This window comes from Micromys minutus (genome assembly GCF_963924665.1).
Source record: "Micromys minutus genome assembly, chromosome: 7".
Classification (NCBI taxonomy): Eukaryota; Metazoa; Chordata; class Mammalia; order Rodentia; family Muridae; genus Micromys; species Micromys minutus.
The window spans coordinates 26,126,974-26,143,937 of record NC_137976.1 but is presented as its reverse complement, the minus strand read 5'-3'; positions in this window follow the sequence as shown (position 1 = coordinate 26,143,937).

Genomic DNA, 16,964 nt, shown 5'->3' with positions numbered 1-16,964 from the left:
TAAATTTGGATTTATCTTCATTTTTAGTGTGGTTTTACTTTGCTGTTTTAGCTGTTGTAGATGTTGTTGTATTGTGTTTTGTGCTTTGCTTTCTTTTTCTTTGTTTCAATAAAGCACTTAAAGTTGGGTGCATGGAGACATGGCAGAAGAACTATAAGGAATTGGGGGAGAAGAATATATCAAAATATATTTAAATATTACAAGTGTTTTAAATAATGAAAATATAATAATATTAATAATGAATAAGGGAAAAATTAGGGGAAGAAAATAAAGATGAGGAAGAGGAAGAACAAGGAAAAGACAGAATCAGCATTGCATTTAGAAATCTAAAGGTAATGTTTGGATAAAGTAAATTTCTTTTATGTAGAACTCTTAATTTTATGACAGAAACACTGTAATTCTGCTCTCACAGAAGTATATCTTTCTTAAGATCACAAACTACTTTAAAGAAATAGAAGAAGACAGAAACCATTTTACCAGTTATTTTGTACTCTTCAATCAACTGTTGCCTTTTACATGGAGGATTATAAAATATAAGTAATTCTACATAATAAAATCATAGATCACATTTTTCTGCTCGACCTAATATTAGGTTATTAAATACATATACTCTCTAGGGCAGGAGAGTTTAAATAGATAATTTGATTATACTTCCCCTTGTCTTTTTTTTTTTTTTTAATCAAATGTCCCCAGCAGGAAAAATACATTAAAATACTCTGTGTACTAAAAAATACATTCATCACTGTTAGATGTGTTTAAATTTCTTTTATATTTTCATCTGAGTTTTGCTGGTCCCTTACTGTGTAACCTTAGGCAAGATATCCATTGCAAACTTTATTCAGTTTTTTTTTTCTTTTAATAGCAAAAGATATGTGTATTCATGAATGTCATTGAATGACTGTCGGGGGGGGGGTAGAATTGAGGTAATGATCAGAGAATTGCAAAAGGAAGGAGAAAGTGATGTAATACTGGGCAGGACTTGATGAATGCATGATGCCTTTATGATGATACAGCCTGGCAATGAGCACAGAATCTGACATATTTTTTATGGATTGCTTTTCAGTATTCACTTTCTTATCTGTTGCCTGTGATTTTGAAATAGATAAACTTTCTGAGCAGCATTTATATGGAGGATGGGAATAAACTTGAGATTGAGACTTTAGTTAAACTGAAACCAATGTTACATAATGTATTAACCTATAGATGTTTATTTTTTTAGAAATCACAAAGTATTAAGAATGAACAAGGGAACCACAATTCAAGACCTAGAGAAATAACTGAAGGATTTGAAATGGTTTTCTCATGGATAAAACAGCAATATCAACCAACCAAACCCTTGACAATTCCCTTGGACTAAAATAACAACCAATGAGCACACATGAAGAGAACCATGGCTCCAGTTGCATATGTAACAGAAGATAGCATTGTCAGGCATCAATGAAAAAAGAAGCCTTTGGTCAAGTGAAGGAGCACCTCCCAGTGTAGAGGAATAAAAGGGAACTGAGCTGGAGAGAGTGATTGGGAGAGGGAGCATCTTCTTGGAAGCAAGTGGAGAGCTAGAGGGGATGGGAGCAGGTGAGGAAGGGAATAAAGTTTGATATATAAATGCAGAGAATATCCAATAAAATAATAAAACAGAATGATGTATAAAAGAATAAAAATTTGTTGTTTTTTCAAGCTATCCTATCTCTTTTCTCTTTCCCAAAATATTTTACAGTAGGCATCAATAGCTTAATCGATGCTTCAGGGCATATTTGAATTGCAAAACTCAGTTTCTTCAGGAGTAACAACAATAGAATATATCCACTCCTTCTTTAGAAATCAGACTTTAAATAAATTTTGCACTTCATCCCCAAAACTTTTCCTCATTTTTCTCCTTGACATTTTTAGAAAAATTTTATTAAGCTCTGAAGGAGATAGGAACTCTACAAGAAGACCAAAGAAGTCAATTAACTTTGAACTTTAGGGCCATTAAAGATTGAACCACCAACCATAGTAATTACATGAGCTAGACCTAGACACCATGCACACACAGATGTAGCAGATGTGCACCTTGGGTTTCAAGAGGGTCCTGAACAACTAGAGTGGGAGCTATCCCAAAAGCTGTTGGCTATCTGTGGGATATGTTAGTCAAGCTGAGCTGTGTTGTTTGGCTTTAGTGGTAGAGGATGCATTTATCCCTACAGAGACTTGATGTGCCAGGGTGGGAGGATAACCAGGGAGCAGAGCTCCACTCTCTACAAAGAGAAAGAGTGAGCTAGAAGGATACAAGAAAGGGTGATCAGGAGCAATGGCAGTGAGTACAGGATGTAAAGGGAATACATAAAAATTTAAAACAAAAAAGTAATAATAAAACACAATCAATAAAGTCTTTGACTATTTTAAGGTAAGTGATGAGAATCTATTTGTCATAGTTAACTTAGCAGTATCTGCATGTATAATGCCTTGGCAAACATCCAGAGAAATTCTCTAGCATGAAATCACATAAAGCTGCCCTTTAGCCTTGAAAATAATACTAATAACTATTCTTAGAATTTAAAGAAAGATGTCACTCAAATCCACATGTCACAGTTTTTCCAATGCACAGAATTCTTTAGTAACTCATATATGGTTTGTGCAGCTTCTACTTCACATCTTACTGTTTCACTTTAATTTTAAAGTCCCACACATAGCAATGTGACTTCAATATTAAAATGTTGAGAACTAGTGATGGACAAATCTGGAGCCAGGAAGATATGACCTAGATGGAAATCAATTAAGGTCGATGTCAACAGACACCTTTCCAACAAATGACATGACAAAGTCTTTGCAGAAGAAGAAGCAGCAGTATGCACATTGTTCTCTGCATAGATATTTTGGAAGAAATTGAACAATGAGTCATTCAGACCGATGATAGTAAAATTTCCACTGAATGACAAAATATAAATTTAAAAAGTTTGTGCTTTATAATTGGGATGAGGTACTAGCTGGTTTTTCATATGTGACAAATGTGAATATATAAGAATGTTTTGCTTTTCAAACCATTTGATTTCCTTATTCATAATGTACATTTGAGGGAAACCAACAATAATAAGCTAGTGATGAAGAAAAGCATCACTAGTGTGGGAGATTTAGAGCTCTTCTGTGTGAGGAAAGGATGGTTTATGAGCATTAAAAGAGACAGAGAAAGGTGAGAAATCTGTGAAAATAAGACAGGATGAATGAGTTCTATTTTCCCTGGAAATCCTTTTCTACAATCCTATTGAATATCTGTACCCTACCTGATTTTATAACCTGCTCCTAAGATCCAATGAATTGGGTCATTAAAAAGAAATTAGATTTATGAAATGCATATAGAAATGAGGACTACAAAAGGATAACAAAATTAAATAATTTAAGGCATACCCCAGCTATAGTATTAAGTAAAATTGCCTCTCTAGATTCCCTTTTATTCATTTTTGCCCTTTTCTATTACAAAACTTTACATTCTTAGAATAATTTAGAACTTTTCTTGAACATTAAAGCTGTATTTACTTAATGAATTTTTCTCTAAATGTTTTTTCCTATTTTTTTTTTATTTTTTAAAATGTGCATTGCAAGGTAAATTTTGCTGTTATATCCAAAATTATTTTTCTACATCTAGGAACAATTATGCTACTATTGAAATGGAACAGATAGCTAGGTTATTATGGGACATTAATACTTAAGCTAAAACATTAAGAGAAATATTACTTGTGCCTTATGTTAGGCTTTAGTTTTTTTAAGGAAATAAGTAATACATTTTATATTAAAGTATTCTAGTTTGTGTTTTACTTCTATAATACACATATTAAAATACATTTTTAATCTGAAGAAAAATATTTCTAAATATACTTCTCATAAAATGATCAATTGTTGGCATAGGCTGTTTTTATAAGGTGGTTGTTAAATAGGAAAAAATCCACAGAACATGAATTAATATATCTGAACCATAATGATTGTTTATTTTGTACAATCCCACCCACAATAAAAATGGATCTAAATAAATACATGAGAGGAAATAGTTGTCGATAGTAAAAGAACTAATGACTTTCATTGTTGGCCATAATCATGGCAAGAGTAGAACACTTACCCTTTCTAATAGAGTGAAAAGCAACAACAACATCAGCAAAAACATCAGAAACAATGTAAACAAACCAACAGGAACAGAAAACACCAGACCATGCTAGTGTAGTTATATTCCTGCCATGCTGGAAAGGGGGGCAGCATATCAGAGCCTAAAGAGCATGCATCATCAGTGACCCATAACTTAAACTACAGGATTTTTGTGACAATAACATGGCAATGAAACACATAGCCTGCACAAGATATGAGTCTATTACTTGGGATATAAATTGTAAGTGCATGAGAATGAGAAGTTTATGAAACTTGTATTTCACTGTCATAAGTGAATCATCTTTGCATTGAAGGAAAAGGCAAAGTGATAAAAACAATCATCATCAACAGAACCAAATTAATTGCTCACACATTCTGCAACAAAACTGAATCTCAAAATAATTGTGTTAAATGAGTGAATAAAATGTAAATGTAAAAACAAATATGGATCAGTTTCTTCTGCCTGGTCCTTTCTTCTGATACAGACTGCTACCTAGTGTGCTCCCTAGAAGAGGCTGTATAGAGAGGTATACCAGAGGATCCATTGCACTTAGAACATTTGGTAAGAACTTTCCCAAAGTCTGAAACTGCCTCCAGAGCCCAGTAGACTCAGGGACCCAACATGTCTCAATCTTCTCACTCCTTTCCAGCACATGAAAAACCATTTTCCTTCTACCTGGACCTTTTTGCGGAGTTAGACTGCTAGATAGAATGCTCCCTAGAAGACACCATATCCTGAGACATATCAGAACATTGGCTACACTCAGAACACTTGATGTCAGAACACTTGATACCACATCCTGAGGCATCCCAGAAGATCTGCTGTACCCAGGCCTTCTGACACCAAATATGGAGAAATCTAAGGCGACCTACAGCACCCAGGAAACCAGAGCTTGAAGGAAACTCAGTAGCAACTCTGTGCAGAGGACAAGTGGGTAACCGACAACAAGTCTGAAGACCCTGTGGCAGCTCCATGGCATGCAGGGCTACTGATCAAAAAGACTGAAAGCCTCGCTGGAGTTCATTCACAATCTGGAAAACAGAAACTACATTCCGAAGCACTCTGAAGAACAGCTTCACATATGACAACAGTTTCCTCTAAAGACACTCCAGGTAAAAGGCCACACATAAGATCTGCTACAGCCAGTGTCTCAGGCCTACCAGGCGACCTGTAGTAACACTGGAACAAAAGAGGCAGACTCACCTAATAACCAGATGACGAGAGGCAATTGCAAGACCATAAGCAACAGAAGCAAATGTATGTGGCCATCATCAGAGCCCAGTTCCCTCTGCACACCAAACCCTAATTACACCAAGACAACTGAAAATCAGGAAGATCACCTAAAATCCTTTCTAATGAAGATAATAGTCTTTTAAGAAGGATATATATATATATATATGAATTTATATATATATATATATATATATATATATATATATATATATATATATATATATATATATATTTATATATATATAAAATTTCAGGTAATATTTGTTCTTAGATGTCTTATGGAGTTGAAGGTTATTTTAGTCTCATATCCTACCCATGCTAATTAACTTTGAGAAAACAGAGTCATTTAGAAGATTTTATAATGGTAATAGTTGTTCATAGCTTATATCTGAGGATAAAAAAATTAAACAGAAAGAGTGGTGTGTAGAATGATGTTGTTTTACAACAAGTCAGGCCAAGCCTATCATTGGATGAGAAGGAAGTGCAGCAGGGAAAATACTATAAAGGAGAAAAGAGTATCAAGAGTAGATTCAAGATGGAGACAGCAGATAAGGATGGTTTAGATCAAGGATCTAAAGCAATTTCATCTTGTTTAGGTTAGCAACTTATATCTTTATTAATTGCAGTGAACTTGTTATTTTGATGCATTGTGAATTGAAATTTTAACATATAAATCTGATTGATAAATTATTAATTGTTGATTTATGATTTTACCGGGACATGGAGGACAGTTTGGGAAAACAACGGATGTGGACAGTTTGTGAAAATAATGGATGAAAGAAAACTGGAGTTTGCAGATCTGGTTCTAATTTGTGTATGGGGTGAGAAAGTATGGGGTCCTCAGAGCAAGATGTGTGTATGTCAGGTGGGATAACTACCTAACTAGGGTATTCTCGTGGAGTGGACTTCTTGGAGACAGTGTGGCAGAGCAGCAGCCAGGTGTGCATGTGCCATGTGGCCCTAATGGTGCAAGGAGTAGCATGGAATAAAATGTTAACATTTTTTTAAATTTACCACAACAATAGAATATCAAACAAATATGACAAGAAACTATCATTTCTAGGATACATCTTGTTTTACATGTACTTTATGCTCATTGTAACTAGTAAGATTTTAATGCAAACTATCAAACCTTTAAAAAATCAAGTACTGACAAAAATGTGTTCATATACTATCATGAAAAATGTTTTTAAAATCTGTACATTTATCTTTATGTTTTAATATAAAGTTGTTCAATTAAAAAAAGAAAGAAAAGAACATCCTCTGGTCACATCATAATCAGAACATTAAGCTCATAGAAGAAAAGAATAGTAAAAGCTGAGAGTGAAAATGGTCAAGAAACATACAAATAAAGACCTATGATAATTACACAAGCCTTCTCAACAGACTATGAAAGCAAGTAGAGCCTAGTCAAAAGATATGCAGCCTCTAAGAGAACACAAATGCCACCCCAAGCTAGTGTTTCCAACAAAACTCTCAATCAACATAGATGAAGAAGACAAAATGTTCCAGGACAAAACCAAATTCTCCCAGTATCTATCTACTATTCCAGAAAAACAGAGAATAATAAAAGAAAAACTCCAACACAAGAAGGTAAGTATAAACTACAACAACAACAACTAAAAAGAACAAAGTTATTAAATATCTTAAACAAAGCAAAAATGAGAGAACTATAAGCACATAAAGCCACCTACAAAAAGAAACGTAACAGGAATCAACAGTCATCTGTCCTTATTATCCCTTAATATTACTGTACTCAACTTACCTATAGAAAGACTGAAGCTAAACTACTTTGTAAGAAAACAAGATCCAGCATATTGCTGCATTCAAGAAACATACCACAGTAACAATTACAGACAATATCTCATAGTAAAGGATGAAGAAATGCCTGTGAGCAAATGGTCCAAAGAAACAAGCTGGAATTGCCATCACAATAACCAATAAAACAGACTTTCCACCAAAGTTTGTCAAATATTATGAGGAAAGACACTTCATAGTCATCAAAGGGAAAATCCACCATTCTCAACATCTTTATTCCAAATGCAAGGACAACCACACTCATAAAAGAAATTTTATTAAACCTGAAAACACATATATGGTTGGAGAATTTAACACTGAACTCTCAACAATAAACAGGTCATTAAAACAGAACTAAACAGAAACACAGTAAAACTAATAGAGGTTATAAACTGAAAGGATTTAAAATAGATCTACAGAATATTTCATTTAAAAAAGTAAGGAAGAGGAGGAGAAGGAGGAGAATGAGAAGGAGAGGAGAAGGAGAAGGAGAAGGAGAAGGAGGAGAAGGAGAAGGAGAAGGAGAAGGAGAAGAAGAAGAAGAAGAAGAAGAAGAAGAAGAAGAAGAAGAAGAAGAGGAGGAGGAGGAGGAGGAGGAGGAGGAGGAGGAGGAGGAGGAGGAGGAGGAGGAGGAGGAGGAGGAGGAGGAGGAGGAGGAGGAGGAAGAGGAGGGGGAGGGGGAGGGGGAGGGGGAGGGGGAGGGGGAGGGGGAGGGGGAGGGGGAGGAGGAGGAGGAGAAGGAGAAGGAGAAGGAGGAGAAGGAGAAGGAGAAGGAGAAGGAGAAGAAGAAGAAGAGGAGGAGGAGGGGGAGGAGGGGGAGGAGGAGGGGGAGGGGGAGGAGGAGGAGGAGAAGGAGAAGGAGAAGGAGGAGAAGGAGAAGGAGAAGGAGAAGGAGAAGAAGAAGAAGAGGAGGAGGAGGAGGAGGAGGAGGAGGAGGAGGAGGAGGAGGAGGAGGAGGAGGAAGAAGAAGATACATTCTTCTCAGGACCTCAGAGTACCTTGTTCAGTTTTGACTATATAATCAGTCACAAAACAAGCCTCAGCAGATACAAAAAGATTGAAATAATCTCATACAACCTATCACACCACCATGGCTTAAGGCTGGCATTCAATAAGAGCAAAAACAACAGAAATCCTAATACAGTTGGGAACTAAACAACTCTACTCAATGATAATTTGGTCAAAAATAAATAAAGATTTCAAAGACTATTTGCATTTAACAAAAATATAAAATACAAAATACCCAAGATACTGTCCTCAGAACCCAAAAAGTTTAACAAACTGGAGAGCCCAAGTATGGAAGCCCCAGTTCCACTTTGGAACTAGAAGAAAGCCACCCCAGGTGGGGAGAAAGGGAGGCATCTGGAAGGAAAACTGGATTCAGGGGGTAGGGGAAATGTGATCTGATCTGGTATTGGATAGGGTAAATTGTCTGAAGGCCTGATGGCCAGCAGAAAGAATGGAAACACGCAAGCTCAGGAAGTAGGAGGTTAGGAGGACCCTCCAGAATGTACCAGAGACCTGAGTGGCTAGAAACTCTTCAGACATTAAGGTGTGGGGAGGAAACTTAGATGCAATGCCCTATAGCAAGGGAGAGGGAACTTGTAGTGCTCAGCAACAAAAGAAAGACAGAGCACCAAGTGAGGGATGAGGTCGCACTATCCGACAGTCAAAACTCTGACCCATAATTGCTTTGGTCTGAAAAAAATGTAGGTATACAAGTAGAGAATAGCCTGAGGAAAAGGCCAGGGGAATGTGCACAAAAGGAAATCCAGCTCAAAGGGAAGTCCCAAGGTCTAACATTATTACTGAGGGTATGAAATGCTCACAAAAATGGACTAACCATGACTGAACCTACCCAGCAACCAGCTGAAAAAAAATCAGATGTGAATATTTTCAACCAATGAAAAACCTGAACATTGCTGAGGAAGATGGCAACCATGTAAGAGAACCAGTAGTCTCTATTAACGTGGACCCTTGAGATCTCTCAGACACTGAACCACCAACCAGGCAGCATACATCAGTGGATATATGGCCCCAATATATATAGAGCAGAGGATTACATGGTCTGACTACAGTCAGAGAAAATGCACCTAACCCCCAAAGAAGTTTATAGGTATGGCAGGGTGAGTGGGGTAGAAACATACTTATGTAGATGGTGGGATTTGGGGGAACCAGGTATGGGATAAGGAATAGTATGTTGGTGGAACAAGATGGGACTAAGATCTTGAGTGTAAAAATTAAAAAAAAATAAATTAAAAAGGATATGTTTTATTTATTTGCATTAAAGTCTAATAACATAATCATAAGACCTAATATTTTGGGAAGACATAGATATAAAGAATCTGGGGAAAGGACTGTGCATCTTCATAAAAAACACATTAATATGATAATTTGTCTACTGTCTAATTAAGATAAGGATATCAACAATGTATGAAAAATCAAAACTCATTGATTCACTATAAATGATTGATATTAATTATACTTAAACTGTAAAATAAAATAAAGTTATATGATAGAATATTATATAACAATAAGAACCAATATAGATTGAGTTAAAATATTTAGTGAGTAAATTAATAGTATATAAAAAGGAAATTATTATGTCCAATAGAAAAGGTATTTATAAAGATGTATACAGAAGAGTTCTTTAAATTATGCACATTTTAAGGCAAATTTACAATCATTTATTTAAAAACAAAATCTGCATGTTGAATATTATAGGTTTCAGTGTAGAGTTTAATAACTCATAAATATACAATAGGGGTTAATTAAATGGTTCTTTTAAACAAATCTACAAAAAGACCATTTGAGTTTCTGACTCACATAATCAGCTCATTAGTTTGGGGCAAACATATTTGAGTAAGAGAGAGACTGAAAAGCGTATAAAAAGGGAGAGACATGTAGCTTGAGGTTTTCTGAGTCATCTGATACTGGGAAAACACTTCTGAGTCTTCTGTCTTTCTCATGCTCTATGTGGAACATGAAGACATTATTTAGTCTCTTCAAAGATTTAAAGGACAGAGTATAGTAACTACTTAAGTACCTCTGGTTTTAGGATCTGTGTCCTTAAATTAGTCTTCAACATGTTAAATTTCCAATCAGAAAAAAAAAAATCATCTTATTTTTTTTAAAACATTCCTAATTTATTTTATAATAATCTTGTAATGTTTTTTTTAATTCTGGGTGTAATTTTCATTTAGATTATGGTAATCAAAAGCCACATTTGCAGAGTTTGATAGATAATTTAAATATTAAAAATAGATGCTACATTAAAGACCTTGAGAGAAGAGTGTTTATGAGTAGAGCATCTGTTTCTTGTGAAACAAACTTGTGTTAGCTTGTTCTTCATGTGCATAACATGTAAATGCAGACACAAAACATACCTGAGATACAATCTTTTCCTCATAGCAAGTGTATATATACAATTTTAGCCTTCAGATCCAAAAGTATCAAGTATTTCCTTCAGCAAATTCCTCTAGGTTGATATTTCACTGAGCCCATCAGTAAGTTCATAGGGACTGGCAAAATATTCAGGGCATTTCTGTTTCAGTAAGTCTAAATCAAATAACTACCGTAAGTGAAGCCAAGGGGTTCTAGTTTTATAACTACTCTTAATTAAATTGGAAAATTAATTCCTGTTATTAGTTAAGGATGTTAGAAGGTTGCATAATCAAGTGAGGATATTGCTGGCAGATAAAACAGTTAAATTAACCAAACTTACATTAGATAATTACATAACATTTTCAGAAGATAAGATTATCTTAAGGGAAATAGTAACAGCAAACAGGATACTCCACTATACCACTGAAAGGAAGGAAAGAAATATGAGCATAAAAATGAGAATACATACCTGGGCTTCTGTTAAATATATTTGTGGATGTGGTAGGCTGTAAAGCAAGGAAAACAAAATAAACTCCTAAAACATTTCAGGGAATAGATGAAATTGACATTATTTGCAGGTGGTATAATATTGTACAGAGAAAATTCAAGGATCTTCAGATAAATTATTAAAATAACAAAAGAATTTTTCAACAATGTTGGATACAAAATCAATACAAAAACCTATTTATTTTCTACCTACCAGCAAGTAGCACTTAAGAAATGAAAATCTGAAAAATAGCATTTGCAATATAATGAAAAATGTGAATTAACTGGAAAGAAATCTTATAATGTACTTAGGAAACATCTTTGGGAAAAATCATTATACTTCATTGAGAAACATTTTAAAAGACCTAATTAAATTGACAAATGCAGTGTTTATGGATTTGAAACTATAATATCATGAAGATAAAATACATCTCAAACTTATTTATATATTTAAAGCAATCACAGATAAAAGTAAAACTTATTTTTCTGAAGAAGATCCAATATTCCCTATAAAGAACATTGTTCAGGTACCATTATCATTTGCCTGAAGAAAGATTTATCACTGCACTACAGGGATAGAAAGAGCATGATTTTTGTAAAGAGGAGAACATAACACATAAAAGAATCCCTGGTGTGTGCTCACACACACATAGACAATTGGTATAATAGAACACAAACTACAAACTCTAATATAAATGACAAATTGTCAGCCATCAATGTAATAGAAGATGAGTATTCTTATGAGGTAATATGAAAATTTCCTACAAACTTCTGTAATGTAATATCAGCAAAAATGTAGGCTTAAAAATGCAGATATCATATTCACATTTTTGGGAATGCTTACATATATATTTTAACTATATATATATATATAATTATAGTTTTATATATATATATAGTTATATTTATATTTCATTTTCAAGGCCTAAAAGTTCATTAATAACCAAAAAATCCTACATTCACAGTCACTGGATATTAAATTCTATAATTTAAGACATGTTTAATCCAAAAATTAATTATAACTATCATTTAAAATTGAATGGGTAAAAGCACTTATAACACAAATCTAGCCACTTAAGTTAGATTCCAGAACACATGTTAAAACAAAAAGAAACAATTTTCTCAACCAAGTGGTCCTCTGATTCCTATTTATGAGTTATGTTGCACTGAAACCCACATACATCATGCACAGAGACCTCCATCAAAATGACAAAACCTTTATAAAATGTAAATCTTAGTGACTTCATTAGAAATGTATAGTAAAATAATCAATCCTATTCTAATAAGATCATTAATATTTATTCACCGTTTTCTCTGAATAATCTATTTCAGAAGTTCAGGGAAAACTCTCTTTCTCTGTCTCTGTCTCTGTCTCTGTCTCTCTCTCTCTCTCTCTCTCTCTCTCTCTCTCTCTCTCTGTGTGTGTGTGTGTGTGTGTGTTTGTGTGTGTGTGTGTATGTGTGCGTATATATGTATAATTTCTATTCTAATTATTTCTATAGTACTGTTTTCTAGTATTCCACAAAGGAAAGAGTCTTTTATTGTGTTTCTCAATTGGGAGAACGAATCACTCAGAACAGAAATAAGAAATTATCCAGCACAAAACATTACACAAACTTTGACAACTCAATTTTATTGAAGTTAAACTGAAGTTTCACTTTAGAGTGTTTCATACAGAAGTTTTGTGAAATGTGATTAACAAATTAAACCTATTGACATATATTTTCACCTGATGAGTAGAAAAATAGTAATTTCTAATTAAAAGTGTACCTCAAATACTTTCATTTCAATGACTGGATAGATGTTTATTGCTGCTTTATCAAAGAACCAGAATTTAGTTCCCAGCGACCACATATAACAGCTGTAAATGTAACACACACACACACACACACACACACACACACACACACACCTGTATTTTAGTTGCTAATGAAAATTTTTCTACAGGACATGTAGTAGAAAATTATCATTTTTTATTCCAGGTTTTGTTGTTGTTAACTTTCTCTCTATTACTTGGTTAAAACTTTCCATTCTGTACCACTTCCCTTGAAATTCTAGGCTTTCATGAGCTTTTGAATATTTGATTAGATTTTTTCACAGGCATCCCATATGGACCAGATCTGGAGTAGAAAACACAAAAAAGATGAATGATAAAAAATAAAAACCTTAGGTGCAATTAAGCTAAGTATGCACACAGCTACCACAACATTATTATGTAGGTAAGCCAGGGCAAGGGCTCTATAATACATTGCCCACTAAATTTTAACCCCTTTGACACAGATGTCATAGTCATAATGGGCCAGGCTATAGATGGAACAGTGTATTGTCTGTTGATCCAGGCAGAAACCATTAGTAATATATTCTCATAAACAATCACAGAAGTGCATTTAGGTCCACAGTGTGTTAGTATTCTTGGCTTTCTGGATCTCCCCAAATACATGAAGCTTCCTCAAAGCTTCTCTGTACTGGAAAACAAGGACTTTACTAGGTGAGTCTTAATTATGATTTTATTTTAGCTACATTGTCTCTCTACTGTTCTAACTTGAAATTATCTTTCTTATCATCAATTCAAATGTCTATATGTTGATTGTGATTAGTTAAAATGTTTAGTGATTCACCTGAGTGATTTTTATTATCAATGAGAAAATAATATTTACTTTTGTGTTCTTCAAAACTAATATAATTTCTACCCTTGTTCTTAGTGTATCTTCCTTTGCCACTGCAGGCCTGTCATGCCAATTACTTTATGCATGTGCCGTACATAATGGCCTTTATTATTGGAATCATTTTGACCCAATATTCAATATTTCCCACAAAGACAGAATGTTTCTTGGTTGCCTTTAGTGGCTAATAATGTACAAATTAATTGTTAACGGTATGCACACTTGAGAAAAGGGTCAGAAAGAGCTGTCTGAGAATTCCAAAATTGGTAAAACATATACTTCACTGTGCATAGAAAAAAAAAAAAAAAAAAAAAAAAAAAAAAAAAAAACCTCTACACAAGGGACTGCTGGAGTAGGTGGTGTTGTCTAGGCTACTTTTCTTTAGCATTTATTAAACTTTGATGGGTTATAGAATCATCTATTCATTTACATGCAATTTACATAGGTAACTGGATTGTTTTAAATCTTTCAGTGCATTTTCATGGGAAAACTGACTCCCTTTGCAGTGCTTTTAAGGAGGATCATTTCTGATAACTTGCAACATCTTGTGGCTATTTTGCTTTTACAATTGTATCACTCTTGCCATATGTATTGACCACACCTGCCCGTCTATGTATTTTCTATACCTAAAATAATTTTCATCCATGGTTTTGGAAACCATTGATTTAATGCATGATAGAATTAAGTCATACGCATATATTGGTTTACTCAATGATTATAAAATAACAATTTTATAAATGAGAGCCACTTAATTTGCTTGTTCAAAAGGATTTTGGGCTCAAAGGAAATATTTATTAGTAAAAGTATTAATAAAGGTACCTGATGTTAACTTGTGGTACCTTGTAGATATATATCGCCTACCTATACACAAACACAGATGAGAATATTATTTCAATTGTTTGTTTCCTTTTGAGTTATATTGTAATAAACAGCATCTGTTATGTTGTGGTTTGCTAATGCATCCCCAATTACTTTGTGAATTTTATAACCAAGAGAAGATAGATTTCTTCAAAGTTCTTTTCTGCAGATGATACTACCTTTAAAATGTATTTGTTTGAAAAGTTTTACATTTATGTTCATAAAAAATTGGTCTGTAACTCTATTTCTTTGCTGTGTCTCTTGTTTTTCAGGTATCAGAGAAATTTTGTCCTCATAAAAATTAATTGAGAAATTTTCCTATCCTTTTAATCTTATTTTGATATGTTTTTAGAATCTGTTTGTGAAAATTCTATTGAGCATTTTTATCAATATTCAAAAGGCAAATTGGTGTGAAGTTCTCTTTTATCACAGGGTCTTTGTGTAGCTTAGATATAAAGCTTAAAACTTTGTGTCATTTATGGGGAAATTGGGAGAATTTTAATGAATGCTACTATTTCTTTAGGGTTTATGGGACTGGTTAAATAGTTTATTTGGCCCCGATTTAAATTTGGTACCAGGTATATCTGCCTAGAGAATTGTCCATTTCATCGAGATTTTCTAGTTTTGTAGAGTATGGGCTTTTGTAGCAGGATTTGACATTTTCTTTAATTTCTTCAGTTTCTGTTGTAATCTTTTCCTTTTCATTTCTGATTGTGTTAATTTGGATACCTTCTATGTGCTCTCTAGTTAGTCCAGCTGAGGGTTTATCTTTGTTAATTATTCTCTCAAAGAACCAGCTCCTGGTTTTGATAGTTCTTTGTATAGTTCTTTTTGTTTGTACCTGGTTTATTTAAGTTCTAAGTTTGATTATTTCCTGGCATCTACTCCTCTTGGGCACATATGCTTCTTTTTGGTTGAGAGCTTTCAGGTGTGCTGTCAAGATGTTAGTGCATGCTCTCTCCATTTTCCTATTGGACTCACTTGAAACTACAAGTCTTGCTCTTAGCACTGCTTTCATTGTGTCCCATAAGTTTGGGTATGTTGTGCCTTCATTTTGTTAAATGCTAAAACGTCTTTAATTTCTTTATTTCTTCCTTGACTAAGTTATTACTGAGTAGAGTGTTGTTTAGCTTCTATATGTATGTGGGTTTTCTGTTTCTGTTGTAAATGAAGAGCAGCTTTTGTCTGTGGTGATCTGATAGTATGTATGGGAATTTTCAATCTTCTTATATCTGCTAAGCCATGTTATAAACTCGGGTTCCTCTGTTTTTATTATGTAGATGTTAACAATTGAGATTTTTATCTTGCTAGATTTTTTCTGTCATACATTTGTGGGGTCCTTCCCTAACATTTTGATAAGTTTCTATCTGCCGGTGTTTTGACACATATTAAAATGACTACCCAAGCTTCTTGGAATATGTATTTTTATCCCTTTACCCTGCAATGACATTGATCTCTGATGTAGTTCTTGGATGCAGCAGAAAAATAGATACTGTTTGTGTTTTCTATTTTTTGAAGTGGAGATTTTCTTATATGACATATAAGATTGGGTTCTAAATTAAATTTGCTTAAATTTAATTTTATCATAGAATGTCTTATTTTCTCTGTCTGTTATAATTTGAGGATTTTCTGGCTATAATAGTCTAGGTTGTTGTCCATAATCTCCTGAAGCCTATATTACATCTATCCATGCCCTTCTCACATTTATAGTCTCAGATGAAAATTGAAGTATTATTCTAATAATTCAGACTTTATATTTTACTTGTTGTTTTACTCATGCAGCTTTTCAAATTTTCTCTTTATTCTGTCACTTAATTTTTTCATTATTATGTGTTGTGGAGATATTCTTTTCTAGACCAGACTATTTGTTTATTTTTTTATATAATTCTTGCACATTAGTAGACATGTTCTTTTTATTAGTTTAAACTTAATATACTTGTTGAACAAATTGGAACTTCACATGAGGAAGTCAAGGAGATAAAATTAGAAAGGAAGAAGTCAGCATTTGTAGATGATATGATAACATGCTTAAGTGACCCTAAAAAGTCCTCTAGAGAAATACTACAGCTGATAAACAACTTTAAGAAGTTGTTAGGAATAAAATTAACTCAAACAAATCAGTAACCTTCCTCTACTTAAAGGATAAACAGACTAAGAAAGAAAAGAGAAATGACACCCTTTACCATAGTCACAAATGATTATAAAATACCTTGGTGTTACCCTAACCAAGCGAGTGAAAAAACTGTAAAACAAGAACTTCAAATCTCTGAAGAAAGATATCAAAAAAGATATCAGAAGATGGAAAGATGCCCCATGTTCATGAACTGGCAAGATTAATATAGTAAAATGGCCATCTTGCCAAAAGTAATCTATCGATTCAATGCAATTCCCATCAAAAGTCTAACTTAAGTCTTCATACAGTTACAAAG